The 17,436-nt window shown below is 34.2% G+C and overlaps 1 pseudogene; it reads right to left on the bottom strand.

The window, feature by feature from the left end:
• Nucleotides 1–490: 490 nt before the first annotated feature.
• LOC126753457 (uncharacterized) lies at nt 491–1,899 on the bottom strand (annotated as a pseudogene).
• Nucleotides 1,900–17,436: the final 15,537 nt, after the last annotated feature.

Raw genomic sequence — 17,436 nt, 5'->3', positions numbered from 1 at the left:
CGACTGATTTTCAAACAATGCTCGACGATATGCCGAGTACTTCAAGGCAGAGCTAGTCTGTACTAAGCCGAAGCATATGCATACCGAATGCAGTGTATTCACAGGAGCCGAACGCAGCAAATCCTGTTCCAAATCGTCGTTATCGAAAACGCGCTAAAGAACGATATTTTGATAAAAAAATCGAACAAAAAAGGAAAAGTGCTGAAGTGAAGGCGAAGTTTTACGCGAATATAGAAAAACAAATACAGGATATGGCCGAAAAACAAGATATTCTAATAGAAATTGAACAAAAAAAAACTGAAAATAGAAGAAGAAAAATTAAAAATTTTACAGCAGTCTTTTGTGAATAAAAATTAGAAAAGTTACTTGATTTCATAACGAATATGTATTGTTTTATTTAACGCAAATATAAAATCAAGCTTATCATAAAATGAACATTTTTTACATACAAATCTGCAAATGTATACGTATATGTACGTGATTATATAAAACAAATATGTCGAAAAATTATAAATAATTTTATTATTTGAGATTGAAAATGGAAAATGTTGCTCTAAAAGTGCATTTTAAAATTAAAATAATTAAAATTTATTAATTTCTTCATGTTAAAACTGTAAGCAACTGATTCCGACGATCTCCACTTGCTTCTCCCGCCAGCTAATTAGCAGGTTCTGGCTCCGGTTCGGCACTTTCAATTTGAGGGTCAATAATTGTATCGTCGTTTGTGATAATACATATATTGTGCATAATGCATGCACTTGCAACTAAATTCGAAGATGCACATAAATTTCTGTGCTCCGTAAATTTAAGAAGCCTTCGAAAACGTCCTTTCAGTGCTCCAAATGCATTTTCAACAACAATTGATTGGGCGTTAACGAACCATAATCTTTAAACATCGGTATGAGGTAATTTCTGCAAGGATATGCCGAGTCCCCGAGAATAAAAGTAGAATTTGGAAATAAACTTTCCATATTATTTTCCGCTTTTCTATAAAATGCTGACCTTTTTAGCACTCTAGAGTCATGATATGATCCGGGTTCACCACAATAAATATCAATAAATTTTTTATCAGCATCGACAATGTCCTGCAAAACAACACTATAATTACGTTTACGATCAAAATATATATGTATGTTTGTCTTTTATTGGTGCATTATTTGTTATGTGGGTACAATCAATAGCACCAATAACACCTGGTATTTGTTTCCTTTGTAAAAACTTGCGAGTTGTTTCTTCCAACGCATCTCCAGTTGGCCACTTAACAAACTCATGTCCTATTGAGATAACCCACGCGACAACCCGACGAACAATCGCCCATGCTGTGGACTTCGTTACACCAAACAATACGGCTAGTTGTCTGTAGGTAATTGTATTACTTAAGTACCATACATACATGTACATCATTGTTTTAGCAGGAATTTTGGCTTTTCCGGACTTCGTAGCAAAACGAGTTTGTTCACTTTCTTCATATCTTCCTGCAAAAAACACTCATACAGAAAAGTCTCATAACAAAAACAAAGCATACCTATTAAGTAATCTAAAGTGGTGCGGCTCAAACGAAAGTGTGATTTGAAATCCTCATCTCCAAAATTATCTATGGTGTCCACAAAATTAGAGCATTTTGGATGCTCTATCTGCTCTTGTTCTGAATCCTCCGAGGACGAACTTGATTCAGCAGCTAAACCAGCAAGGATGGTGAATATTTCCTTAACGACTTCATTATTTGAATTTGTGCACATAGTACCAAGCAACTGGAAAACACACAAATTTGATTTTGTCTTAATTTTAATTTAAAATCCCTACTTACCGCATCTTTTATAAAATTTTCCATTTCGTGCACTTCTATACTTTACATTTATATATTTTTCATTTGTTTACATTTTTATCTGTCAAAATGAGGGTTGTCGCTATTGCCAACTACTTTTTTTGGGAAAAATCATAGCTATTGTGAATGAAAAAAGCATTTTAACTGGCAATGCCTCTAGCCCAATATACAAGCTATGATAGCTTATGACAAGCCAACATAATTATGTTGACTAATAGCCTTGACAGACGGCAGCGTTAATCCGGATTAACTGCGCACTTAATCAGATCCAAATTTGTAGGTGACAGACGGCAGCTATGCGAGTTTGAAACTCTCATAAACAGCTCATTGTCCTTTTTATAATATTTTCAATGAAAATTGATACAAGATAAACATTACGGTTGTTAGCCGACCAATTTTTACCAAACCATTTTTTATTACAAAAGCATATCAACACATTATTTTTAAAACTGCATCATAACATAGAAGTTTTATTGATATTATATTGAGAATTTGATAAACAGCTGTCAGGGTTGCTTGTATTTCATTCACAGTAGATGAAAATTGGCCATTTTTAACAATGTTGCCAACGAAAATCTCACAAACTCCCTAAAATTTTGAGAGTTATTTTTGGATTCAGCAACGGAGTTAGCTGTGGTAACTCCTGAATTAATCCCGAAAAATGCAATTAATCTGGTTTAACGCTGCCGTCTGTCAATGCTATAAGTCTTCCATACAAAATAAGCTAATAGCTTAATTTGCTGGTCAAATAAAACACGCCTATTATATCTATACGTGTTAAAATAACATTGGATATGAATTTTGAGAAGTTTTCTATTTTGCACATATGTACATATAATTATTTTCTATGGAATTAAAGAAAATAATTTTTTTTATTAAAAAAATTAATAAATAATTAGAATTTTGTTTTTCTTTAATTCATCTTATAAAGCCATAAATAAAGCTGTAAGCCATCAAAATATATTTTGTGTTTTTGATACCTTAAATTTAAGTTATTGTATTGCACATACATATATGGAGTTCTTCTACAAAGGTAGTTAATCCGAGATTAAAAATTAATCTCAGATTACACAACTAGATTAGCGGTGTTATTCCTAATTTTATCGATAATTTTTGCGAAAAAGAGGAGAAATGTCAAATGAAAAAGTAAACAAAAATGGCCGACAGCGAGGGGAAGAGTTTAGTAAACTTATTTTTAATAAAATTATTATTTAAAATATATGTAAATTTGTTAATTTTTCAGGAAAAAGGGATCAAGGTCGAACAAAGAGGAAGTTGAACTTCTTTTATGCTTGTGGGAGGAAAAATTGCCACAGCTTCGTGGTGTAAAACGAAAGTAAAGCGAAACGCCGAGTCTCCAAGAACTACAGTCCGCGACAAAAAGATAGCACAATTAAACTTTTGCAAAATTTTCTCTTCAAAAAAAATTGGTATAATTATGTTTAATTGCTGTTTAACGGCCAATAAAGCATCAGCTAGTGTTTTAAAAAATTATCGTACAATTTTCTGAATAGAATCGTGATATTTATTTTGAAAAACAACAATTAATAAACAAAATTTCTACAAAAATGGGTCGGGAAAAATTGCTCAATGACACAGAGGTAAAAATTGCTCTAACTCTTCGAGCAGAGGATAAAAAAAGCAGAAATCGCGAAATTTTTAAATAGAAGTCGTAAAGCGGTTATGAATTTATTAAAAGATCCTGAAAATTACGGAAAAGCGCGTAGTAGTGGGCGGCCAAAAGCGGTAACACCTCGGCAAAAATGAGCAATTTTGCGTTTTGCATCGAATTGTCACCTTACAGCCAAACAAATCGCAATAAAAGCTGGTATAAAAACAAATGTTCGCAATATATGTACATACAAAGAATTTTGAAAAATTCCGATCTCATAAAACGTCGAAAATTGCTCAGAAAACAACCACTTTCAGCGAAACATCGTGAAGCAAGATTAAAGTTTGCTAAAAGTCATATAAAATGGAAGAAAAAATGGCGTCGTGTGCTTTTTACAGATCAAAAAAAATTTAATTTAGTTGGCCCAGATGGTTGGTCTTACTATTACCACGATTTGAGAAAGGAAAAACTTTTCCTTTTTGGATGTGAAATGTGAGTTAGAGCAAAAGAAAGCCGTTTTTGAACGTTAATTTGTGATAGCAATGGTTTTTTTCTTGCACTTCTTGAAGTATGTTTGTGTTTTGAGAGAACTCTTCGCACGGTTTCTTGGCCTACTTGCATAATATTGCGTTCCTTCAAATCTGTAGCTAACATTCTAAGGCTGCACTGTGGTTTATTGTCAATTTGTTTGATTATTAACCTTTCCATCATTGGTGTAAGCTTTTTTGGCCTGCCACTGGGTTCTTTTAATTCTAACCGATTTTCTTTTTCTGCGCGATATATAATGTTGTACACTGTTCTAACATTTAGAGAAAACATTTCAGCCACTTCTTTAGCTGATTTACCTTTATGAAAATTATAATAAACTAACTGTATAATATTTTCACTTGTACGATTACCTGGAGTTTTTGTCGTACCATAAGAAGTGGTTTTGTTTTATGCTGAATACAATTAAAAATTTTTTTTAAAGTTTGTTTTTTTTTGTTGCTATCTTTTATTGTAAAAATAAGACATATAATAAGAAAAATATTTATGTTTCATTAGAATTAAAAAAAAGGGAAAAAGTCAAATGTGCTATATTTTTGTCGTAGACTGTGCAATTGGGACATTAGTGTCACAAAGTTTTTTCGCATTCTCTTTAAGCAGAGGGTTTTGCAAAATTCTTTTCAAGTCGGATTTTTCAAATATTTGGGAATCATTACAACGACCACGCGCTCCAACATTAATGTACATAAACCTATATCTAAAAAAAATGTTTTAAGTATTTTCCAAAACATGTACATATGTTATTAACTTACCTGTAGTCTACGAGGGCTAGTAAAACCATTGAGTACCAACCTTTGTAGATGAAATAGTCAACAGCATCAGATACGGATGACCTAATTCTCAATATGACATCCATCTGAAATAAATTGTACTTGCATGTTATGGGTAAAATATTTCAAATTCATAAACTTACCTAATGCGCCCAGACATTGGGGAAATCCAATTTTTCTAAATCCTTCAGCGCACTCCGTAGTTTTATCCTGCGTAAGAAATGAGCTGGCTAAATATTTTTTTTTATTTTATATTGTTATGTATGTATATACATATGTATATAAATTTTAAGTTTTTATAATTACTTTGTTTTTCTTATGAATTATTTTCTTTTGTTAATGAATTAATATTGTTATATTGTGATATGTCCCACACCGCTCTGCAAAAGTTTTTAAGGATAAAACATACAGACGCTTTGAAAACCCTGAATAGTCTTCCAACTGTTCTGTACTCAGCAGAAGAACCAAGGGCATACAAAGCGATAGCTATTTTTTCTAATGGAATACATTGCCTGTATGTAGTATCACGTTTGCCAATGTTTGTTAGCTCATTACATAAAATTTTGAATAATTCCCGACTCATTCTGAAGCTCTCCTTGAAGAATTGGTCACTATTGAAAGCAACGTCGAGCTCCCAAAAATTACCGTGCCTTTCCTACAATACAACGTCAAGTGGGAATTTTATAAAATGACTAGCGGACCCGGTGCCTGCTTCGCACGGCACAACAAAATAAGAAAAGAAACACACCTGTTTTTAATAAAGTTGGTTTTGTTCCCTATTATTCAACTTTTAATTCTAGTTTCTTACAATCTTAGACTATGTATCACTTAAACTATCTTAGAGCTCTTTCGTAGACAACATTTTTGGTTTTGCCATGAGTTGTTGTGTAGATAAAGAAAACTGAAGGCTTGCCAACACGTGAGCACGTGAGGCCGTGTGAAAAGCAAGGATATTCTTAATCAATCCCACACAATTCCAACGATTGCCCTTGCGCTTTATTTATTTTAATAGCAAGTGAAAGACGTATTGGAAACTGTAGTATTTTGAACTCAAAAGGTAAATTTGATGGAATCATTGGAATTCGTGGAATCAATACATCTTCACCTTTAAACTTTCCCCTTAAAATTGTTGCTTCGATCAAATTGTTCATGACCTTTTTAACCGCTAATCTTGTCCCATTGCATAATCGTGGTTGATTTATATTTTGAAGCATAATAATGGGAGCACCCACTTTCAATTGTAAACGATGAGGTGGAAATCCGGGTAAATCCAATGAATTCAAAAATTCTGTCGGATAATTAACAGCGTCGTCTTGATTCGTAACCGTGTCAACTGATTGATATGTTACAACCTCGCCAGGAACATGGGTTAAAATGTCTGCATTCATTTGACCAACGTCTTTATTTTTAGCGGCCAGTATAGCTCTTTCAGCTAACCAATTATGATTGCGATAATTTTCTGCAATATTTGGAAAAACACTTGACACTAATTCTTCTTTTATCGGCGCAATATTACAAAAGTTATCTGGTAAAGTGATTAAGCCAGTTTCACGATCAACAGCCTATTGCCAACATTTGCCTTGAAAATGTGTCGGCCGATGGATCGTTTGGAATTTGTACTCGCACATTTGAAGTTAAATTGAGTATTTGTACATGTCTCCATAAGTAAGATGACTTTAAACATGCTTTTAATTCATCTGCTGGTGTTGAACGGGGAATCACAGGCAATGTCTGACGAACATCACCAGCCAATAGAATCAAAGCGCCACCAAATATCTGTTGATCATTACTACGCAAGTCTTGTATTGTGTTATTTCATCATTTCGGTTCTCTGCAACACCAAACACAGCCATGTCGCTGCCTTGCAGATATATTTAATCGATTTAACAGAATTGCAATTAATGTGGAACATTGATATGAGCTTTGAATGCTTTTGATAGTATTGGCGAATAGGGGCAACCCACCTATTATCAACTGTAATATCTTGATTATTGACTCGTAGATTGATTGATTTGCCATTATCATCTGTCGAGCGTCGGCGATACAATGGGTAACCATCATTTCCATTAATTGTCTCGGAAATCAAATCTCTGGGATACCGCTTCGTGCATTTCCCATCTTTCATACATGGCGAATTAATATTTAGAACACCACATGTTCCATGAATCATACTTTTTGTAACAACATCAAATAAACCTGGATCGATTTCCTGATCAAGAATTTCTGCTGAGATGATGCCATCTATTTGATCGCTTGTTATTTTGTTGACTAACCATACCAAAATATGGGCATGTGGTAGTCCTCTCTTTTGCCATTCCACCGAATACTTCGCCGAAAACCTGATGTTTAATAATAAAATCCATCAATGACTTCAGCTTTTGTCTAAATACTCGTGCAGTTATGTCGTGACGGTCTGTAGAAGATTGCCCTTCATATAAATATTGCTTGGTTTCGTCCCATTGTGGATTACATGTAAATGTAATAAACAAATCTGGTCGACCATACAAACGAACATAGCAAATGGCATCATTTTGCATATTCATGCATATGCATTGGACTGCCTGTGCTTGCTGGTAAAATAACAACTTGTCCAACATTGTCAACATTTCCATCATTATGTAGATGTATGTATATACTCTTCTGATCGCAACTTCCGTTGATTGAATCGAATAAAGTTCAAACGCTCTGTTTCTATCTTTGCATACATGTCTACGACATATTGATGAAAGAGTCTCCGACATTTCAAAATATGATTTTCCTGATTTTGTCGTATCATAATCCTATGTGCATAATAGTTCATAGCGCTGACATTTTTATTGACTTCACGTTCTGAAGAGAAAAAAACCAACAAATGGAAATTTAAATCATTTCATACTAATTCTTGTTAAACAAAATTGGAAGAGTATAATAAACACAACAAACACTAACGTGGGTTTGCGGGATCTACCATTTTTAAATTAATAGAGTATCGATCATCACCCCGGCAAAACAAAATTGGGTTTTTGTGTGTTTCACATAAACGTTGTAATTGATTATTTCTTCTACGCAATACAATGTCACGTGATTGAAACTCATCGCCGACAATCACCACAACAACTTCATTATTTATAGGTGCATTAAATCTTCGTTCGTGTTCTCCGATTGGTCTTCTATCAGCACGAATCACGATTTTATGATCATCAGACGGCATCTGATCAAGTGCTGTCCGAAAAGTATTAATCAAATCATTATGTTCATGAAGCTCTTGCTCTTCGTGGCATTTTTAGAAGAAACTAAACTAAAGATAATAAAGAACTTCAGTAATAAATTGATGAAATCCAGCAAATTCTGGACTCGAAAAGCACCAAAAAGTCACGAAAAGACACGAAAATTGTTAAAAATATGCTGAAAATGTGTCAAGATTAAATTAAAAATTGGCCAAAAAATCGAAATAATAAAGACACGAAAATCTGCTGAAAATGTGAACTACATCTGTTATCGAGAAAATAAAGAATTCAAACAACTATAATATAGTTATAGTGAAGCTATGTATCCGTCAACTCCTTAAAATGCATTGTCCATTTTGTAAAAAGTGGATGGAACGGCAGAAAAAAAATAATAACTGTCCAGATTGTATTAAATTATTATTAAGATGCGACGAATGCTACAACATAATCGCTGTTACCTTCAGATTTTGTACCAAGTGTGGTAAGAATGTAGAACGAATAATACGCGTGAACAGGGCAAAAGTACAAAAAAATATATTAAAGCAAAAGCTGCTATCTAAACCAAAAAACGTTTCTACAATGCCATCTTCATCATCTGAGGAGACATTCTGTGAATTAAATTTATCGGCCGAAGACATACAGGACATTCAAGTTATTGAAGACCAACATCAAGAATGTTCTGGTAGATATTGATGTTATTGAAGACATCCAGCAGCTCAACATTGATAATGTTCTGATCGAATCAGATTTGTCCGAGTCGCCTAGTACTTCCACAATATTGTCATGTCCTGGCGAGCCAAGTGGTTCCCAAGTAGATGGAGCCAAGTTGATGGAAATAAAGAGTTACTAATACACGTTGACATTAAGGATCCAAATGCACATATTATATACATATTAAGCCATTTATTTATATTTATACACTTCATATACAAAAATTTAAAATTTTCTTGGATGTGCTCGTTTCTGGACTGTGAACATGATAAACAAATATTTGCTTAAATTAAATACAGCACAGTTATGATCATATACAGTTAATTAATATAGTGCTTTTTGGTAGACAATATTTTTAGTTTTTTTTGCGGTGCGTAAATAAATAAGGATGTTGGTTTTCCGACACGCAAACACGCAACCTATAATTCTCCATGTGCCAAACAGGGAAACTTTAAGTTTATTCCGCAAACTTGCAACGATTGGCCTTGCGATTTATTTGAAATGGTCATCTGATGCAAGCGCCTTTTGTGGGAACATAAAAAAAGACTTTGCAAATGCGGGAAAAAATAAGATAATAAAATCAAATGGCAAAGATCCTTTTTTACAAATGGTAAAATCAAATAAATAAGAATTTAGTTCTGATCGAATCGTGGAATTAAGACATCCTCAATTTGGTTCCCTTTGTATTTTCCAAATGCACATATTATATTATTAAATTTATTATTTATTATATACAAAAAATTTAAAACCGCTTTTCGATGATGTTATTCATGAGTTTCTTCGTAAATAAAACCAATCTCGAAACTTTTCCATTGCAACAAAGTCGAAAATTGCAACCTCTTAAAATCAAATGGATTAATATTACGCTTTTATTTTCCTTTTGATTATTTTAGCTTCGATGATGATGAGTTTCTTCACAAACCAATCGACCCATTGCTGATTTTAGCATGATTTAAATTTAAATTATATGGTGGTAGTCCATGCAAGTCCAATGAATTTAAAAATTCTGTAGGATAGTTGACTACGTCATCCTGGTTTGTGGCCGTGTCAACTGATTTGTACGTAAACAACTCTCCTGAAAGGAAATTCTGAATGGTAGCATTGAGATCATCGACATCTTTGTTTTTTGCTGCCAATATTGCTCGTTCACTTAGCCAATCGCGGTTATTATATTGTTGTTTAATGTCCAGAAAAACACGCTGAATAAGCTCCTTTTTCGATTCTGTGAAGTGACAGAAATCTGTGGGAAAAGTCACTAATCCGGTCGAGTTGTCAACTGCGACCTTACCATTGCCAATATCCAGCAACTGCTTCGAAAACACAGTCGCAGTTTGATCTTGTTGCAAAAACCCTCGCATGTTAGTAGTTAATTGTAGTGTCTTTACGTGCCGCCACAAATTTGATGATTTTAGACATGCGTTTATTTCTGACAACAGTATCATAGCTCCACCAAAAATGTTTTGGTTATCACGTAAATCTTTTAACGTCCTATCTAGTGCCTCCAGCGACCTCTTGTGGGCCATTGTGCATTCGTCCCAAATTATCAATTTGCATACTTGGAGAGTCTTCGCCATAGCGCTATTTTTGGCAATGTTGCAAACTGGCGTTTCGTTGATATGCATGTTTAATGGTAATTTTAAGGCTGAATGTGCAGTTCGTCCGCCTTCTAATAAAGTTGCTGCTATTCCAGATGAAGCCAACGCTAGGGCTACCTCATTTTGCGATCGGATCTTTGCTAATAGCAATGAAATTAGGAACGTTTTCCCAGTACCCCCAGGAGAATCAAGAAAGTAAATCCCCCCAGACCCACTGTTTACAGCTTGTGTTAAACGATCGAACGCAATCCTTTGTTCTTCGTTCAATTGCGGAACAGTTGTGCGAACTGCTTCGGTCATAGCTTGAGTATCGTACTGGAGTTCTCTTTGCAACTCATGGTTTAATGCATCTTGCATAGCACGATTGGGTGCTGTCAGGCCCAAACACGACAATACTTTATTTGCCATCAACAAACACATATCTTCTATTATGATCAATGTGTCATTGTAAATCTCTGCCGTAATTTCCAATGTAGGATTCAAAGTTTCACAACGCACGCGATGCAACACATCCTCAGACATGTCATCCCTATATTTCATCCACAAATCATTCGGATTTGAGGGGAAACATGTCGATATTATAATCGCAAACAGTGTGTGCGAATTTGATGCGGCGATGAAGATATCACGGAATCCTTGAGCGTATCATCCCAATGCGAATCGTTTTCAAGCAACCGTAATAATTGACACGCCTCACGGTAAGTCGCACACAGATGTCCATCAACTGTTCGCAATTGTTGAAAAGATGTCGGACCAGGAACATTCACCAATAACAATCTAAGATAATAACATTCATCGTTATTAGGATGTACTGTATATATACGGCCTATAGTATTTTGGTCGGCTCTTATTACAACTTTATGGCACGTCTGATGGCAACCGATCCAGTGCCATTTTGAACATCTTCACTAATCAGCTAAGCATGTGAAGAAATTATTTGCAGTTGTTGGAAAATTATGATCAAACAATGTACGTCTTATATATGCCATGAGACGACAAAAACAATGGAACCAATGACAGGACTTGCCACTTTCTTATTTTCTCCAATTAAATGTTTCTTTTTTCATGGAGATGACAAAACCAAGGATGTTAGTAGAGTACCAGCAAAAAAACTCTAAATTTATGGACAAAACAATGTAACGTTCGGACACGTGCTTTTACATAATGATGACAAAACAATGGAGGGCGTCGGATACACTTATTACAGGTAGTGGGCATTATTATCTTATAATCAATCATTTGGGCAAAAACGTAGGCAGTAGGTTCGAGATGAAGTAGCGTATGCTTGAGCTCTTAGCAATCTTATCCATCATCAGAAATGCTGTCGGGTAGGTAAAAGCTGATGAGGCAGTTTGAGCTCTTGAACTTTAAATCTTTTAGGAACATAAAAGACACATCCTTTTACAAATACTGGGAAAAATAAGAATTTATATTTTTGGACTACTTCTATATAATAATTGTGGCATAACTTTTATATACCAATTAAAATAATAAATTTAAAATGAGAAATGATATTTTGATTTATGCTTGTATAAGTTTATTAAGTTTAAGACTTCCCAACCCAATTTCCATAATATTTCTATAAATTAACAATATTAAACTAATTATTAAATGTTATTTTGAAAATGTACTTTATTTTTATAATATAACACAACCGTCTTAACTCGCTCTTCTAATTTTCATATTACCGAAATTAAAATGCCGTCGGCATAAATGGAAATGGAATATGTTGCCTCTTCGAAATTTTCATATAAATGAAAACTGCGCTGTTAAACTGCTGAAGAGACAGCTTCTAGCTTACGATATACGGCAAACTATGTAGTATTCTATATCTAGTAAGCAATGAGCAATGTGGAGTATGCACAGGCAGAGATGCCCCGTTATTATAATAAAAGTATTTTTGAGAGTTGGTAACACTGTACGGTTGGCACCATCAAACATGTCAACACATTAATTATATTTATATTTTGAAATTGAAATAATAAATTTAAAATAAGAAATGATATTTTGATTTAGCAAAGTTGATATTATGTTTCGACTTTCAAAATTTCCATAATATTTCTATAAATTAACAATATTAAACTAAATATTAAATGTTATTTTGAAAATGTACTTTATTTTTATAATATAACACAACCGTCTTAAGTGCTCTTCTAATTTTATATGGGAAATAAAAATGCCGTCGGCATATGTGGAAATGGAATATGTTGCCTCTTAATTTTCATTAAATGAAAACTGCGCTGTTAAACTGCTGAAGAGGACTTCTAGCTTACCATATATGGCAAACTATGTAGTATTCTATATCTAGTAAGCAATGAGCAATGTGGAGTCTGCACAGGCATAACCGGGCATTATTATAATAAAATTCATTTTTATTGGTAATACTGTAAGATTTTTACCATCAAACATGTCAACACATTAATTATATTTATATATTTTGAAATTTGAATCGAAATTTAAATACACGATGTTATGAGCAAAGTTTATATTAAATTCAAAAGTCTTGTTTTAATGCGTTCTTCAATTCGAGTGGAACTGAGAGTACAAATACCGTAAAATGTTTGACAAAGTAAGTGGTCAACTTTTATATGGGAAAATAGAAATTGTCGTTTTACTCTATTTTACTCGTAATTTTTCCTTATTTGATCACCGTTTAGACCTACCCTGGACTACGACAAACATTTTAAAACCAAAGTCAGCTCAATCGGCCCAGCCGTTCTCGAGTTTTAATCAGACTAACGAACAACAATTCATTTTTATTTATATAGAATAGATAAAACTAAAATAATCGATCCATATATTAAAACTAATGTGAAGGATGAATCTGATGCTGTTTAATAAGTTTGTTAATATCAGGTTCCAATTTACTCAAGAACAGTCGCAGTCGCCACGTTTTAACAAGCAAACGATTTCTATTTTTAGTAAGCAGTTTTGTCACACAATACCCGCCGGGGGAATTGCAGAGGATGATGGACCTCACTCCGTTAAAAACCAAGTGGAGAAGGACCCGGCTTCGCTTGAAATATCCAATTGGCGCCAAATTGAAAGAGAAGGAACGACTGGCGCGCTATTAACTCGGCTTTAATCGCGCGTAAGCGGTTACGCCAATTAAAAAGAAGAAGAAGTAGAGTTGTCACAGCACTAAATCCACGTTCACATAAATATGACGATGGGAATGCTATCAATAATCGTTGAACGATTGACCACAATCCAGTTCTGAGCGGTTTTTGCGGCCAAAATTCTTGGTAACCATTTTTATATCGCAACAATGTTGCTTGAGAGTATTATAGTTTTGTTCACATATGGAAAATTATTATTTTAAAATAAATAAAATATAGGTTATATATAAGTGATCATAATAGAAGTCGAAATCCGCATAATGTCTGTTCCGTCTGTCCTCCGTCCGTGCAAGCTGTAACTTGAGTAAAAATTGAGATATCGTCATGAAACTTGGTACACGTATTCCTTGGCTCCATAAGAAGGTTAAGTTCGAAGATGGGCAAAATCGGCCAACTGCCACGCCCACAAAATGGCGGAAACCGAAAACCTATAAAGTGTCATAACTAAGCCATAAATAAAGATATTAAAGTGAAATTTAGCACAAAGGATCGCATTAGGGAGGGGCATATTTGGAAGCAATTTTTTTGGAAAAGTGGGCGTGGCCCCGCCCCCTACCAAGTTCTTTGTACATATCTCGGAAACTACTATAGCTATGTCAACCAAACTCTACTGAGTCGTTTTCTTCAGGCATTTCCATATACAGTTCAAAAATGAAAGAAAGCGGATAATAACCACGCCCACCTCCTATACAAAGGTTATGTTGAAAATCACTAAAAGTGCGTTAACCGACTAAAAAAAACATCAGAAACACTAAATTTTACGGAAGAAATGGCAGAAGGAAGCTGCACCCAGGCTTATTTTAAAAATTGAAAATGGGCGTGGCCTCGCCCACTTATGGACCAAAAACCATATCTCAGGAACTGCTAGACCGATTTCAATGCAATTCGGTATATAATATTTTCTTAAAAGCCTGATGACATGTACGAAATATGGGTGAAATCGGTTAACAACCACGCTTTCAAATATAACGCTATTTTGAATTCCATCTGATGCCTTTTCTGTATAACCAGGAACCAATGATGATAGCGGAATAAAACTTTACACAAATACGGTATTTGAAAAATATGTAAATGACGTATAATGAAATCTCGATTATCACTTTATCATGCGAGAGTATAAAATGTTCGGTGACACCCGAACTTAGCCCTTCCTTACTTGTTGAACTTGATTTTTAGCTCGTTTGTTGTCAATTCTATAAGTTCTTCTTCCAGCTGAGGTGACATTGCTGTGTTTACATTTGAAAATGGATCCAACACCCAGTCTGGTATTTCCAAGTTCAAGCTTTCCTGGTATCGTTCGGTGAAGTCAATATGGAGGTTTTCCAAATGTCGGCAGTAGGTTAACAATTCATCGTTACTGCATGATACTGATAAATTCGGAAAATTGTGAAACTCACGTCTGCCCAGATTCTTTTTGTGTAGAAGCAGTTTGGTTGCGAAAGCAGCAACGACGTTTTTTGTTTTAATTAAATTTAGTTTATCGCCTTGCAGTTGGAGATTCATGTCGTTGAACAATTTATACAGGTCTGTCTTACATTATTCTTTAATGTTATGAGCTTGTCTTGAAGTTCTGTATCTTTTGTTTCCAAGAACTCTATAACAGAGTCAAACAGGTTGTAGAATCGAGTCAGACAATTGCCTCTTGATAGCCAACGAACTTCAGTATAAAACAACAAACGATTTAAATCCTCGTCATTAGTAACACAAAGCTGATGAAATAATTTATCATTCAAAGAGCTGTTGCGGATTTTATTGACTGCTTTGATGACATATTGCAGTGATTGAAATAGTTTTTCACTTAAGTTTCTAGCAACTAAATGTTGTCTATGAATAACGCAATGTACACCAAGGACATCTGGAATTTTATTTTTAAGTACGCTATGAAGCCTTTATGGCACCCTGTCATAGCCGGAGCGCCATCCGTAGCAACTGAAATAATATTTTTCCAAGGAATTTCTTTCTCATCGCAAAACTTTTCCAATATATTGAATATGGTTTCGCCTTTTGTATCGGTCTCTAAATTTCTATCAAATAATAGCTGTTCACATATTTTCTCATCTATCTATATAAATAAAAATGAATTGTTGTTCGTTAGTCTGATTAAAACTCGAGAACGGCTGGGCCGATTGAGCTGACTTTGGTTTTAAAATGTTTGTCGTAGTCCAGGGTAAGTCTAAATGGTGAGCAAATAAGGAAAAATTACGAGTAAAAGCGCCATACACGAGCGCACAAGTGCGTTCGATCGGTATGTGTGCGCTTGCAGTTTATCGTGTATGGGCTTGTTCGCGTACCGATCCATGTTCGCAAAAATGTTTGATTTTTTACGATCGGTGCGCGAACATGTTTATCGTGTATGGCGTTGTCGGCGCACAAAATCTCATTTCTCTCGTGTCGCCGAACAGTGAAGATCGCGGACAATGGCAAGTGTTAAGGGGAGAGCCTGCTTTCGAGGCTTCAAAAAAACGATTTTTTTGGGAGGGAAAGAAATAATTGATTCAAGCTAAATTTCTAGGTTTTATAGTTATATATTTGAACATCTTTCACAAATTTTTTGGATACGAAATCTTTGATATTCTGCCTTTGGGAAGCAATTGCCCGATGCATCTCGCATGTGCATTTTTCGGACGGCGGGCAGGATGCAGGTCGTAATTTCTATTGGAAACAAAAAATTTAAAGAGATTAATATTTTTTATAAATTTATCTTCTAGTTAAGCTGAGAAAATTCTAAAAAAAGTGTCAAATTTAAAAAAAATTTAAAAATTGAATAAATAGTGGCTTTTGACTAAAAAAATTTTACATTATGCTGTTTAAAAGTTGACTTTTCTTAAATTTTTTTTTGTTTAAATAGAAGTTAATTTTATGTCAATGATGCCCGCCAATTAAGAATAATCGTAAAAATGAAAAACCGAAAGATCACGCTTCAAAGTTTTCGCTTTTTGCCCAAGCGCTCATACATACATATGTATATACATATATCTGCTAGACGCTCGGTCACTTCCCTTCTAACTTCGATAATACTTCGAATTCCCATGTATAACTTTGGGACATATACTTAGATAATTTTTAAGGAAAATTTAGCAAAACGCAACAAATCGATTGTTTTAAGCCTCTAAAGCAGGCTCCCCCTTAATAAAGATTTCGTATCAGAATTTATTGATCTTATAAAAAATGAATTGACAATTTGGCAAATGAAAAGTGATAAATATAAAAATTGAGAAAAATAAAAGTTGGAATAACTTATTAACGAAATACAAAGAAATAGATAAAAGTGCTACATTAGAAATAAATTCGAAGAAATGTTCCGCTTTCCTGTCGCACATGTTAACTCTGTGAAGAACGGACGCAAAATGGATTTGTGTGTCGTGTATGGGCAAACGAATTCATCCCGATCGAACGCACTTGTGTGCTCGTGTATGAACACTTTAAGATAGAGTAAAACGACAATTCCATTTTCCCATATAAAAGTTGACCACTTACTTGCTGTCAAACATTTGACGGTATTTGTACTCTCAGTTCCACTCGAATTGAAGAACGCATTAAAACAAAACTTTTGAATCGACAACATAATATAAACTTTGCTCATAACATCGTGTATTTAAATTTCAATTTCAAATTTCAAAATATATAAATATAATTAATGTGTTGGCATGTTTGATGGTGCCAACCTTACAGTGTTACCAACTCTCAAAAATACTTTTATTATAATAACGAGGCATCTCTGCCTGTGCAGACTCCACATTGCTCATTGCTTACTAGATATAGAATACTACATAGTTTGCCATATATCGTAAGCTAGAAGCTGTCTCTTCAGCAGTTTAACAGCGCAGTTTTCATTTATATGAAAATTTCGAAGAGGCAATATATTCCATTTCCACATATGCCGACGGCATTTTAATTTCGGTAATATGAAAATTAGAAGAGCGAGTTAAGACGGTTGTGTTATATTATAAAAATAAAGTTTTCAAAATAACATTTAATATTTAGTTTAATATTGTTAATTTATAGAAATATTATGGAAATTGGGTTGTGAAGTCTTAAACTTAATAAACTTA

The sequence above is a fragment of the Bactrocera neohumeralis genome, chromosome 3, assembly GCF_024586455.1.
Source record: "Bactrocera neohumeralis isolate Rockhampton chromosome 3, APGP_CSIRO_Bneo_wtdbg2-racon-allhic-juicebox.fasta_v2, whole genome shotgun sequence".
NCBI lineage: Eukaryota > Metazoa > Arthropoda > Insecta > Diptera > Tephritidae > Bactrocera > Bactrocera neohumeralis.
The sequence above is the reverse complement of the archived record's forward strand: the minus strand, read 5'-3'. Positions and strand labels throughout refer to the sequence as shown.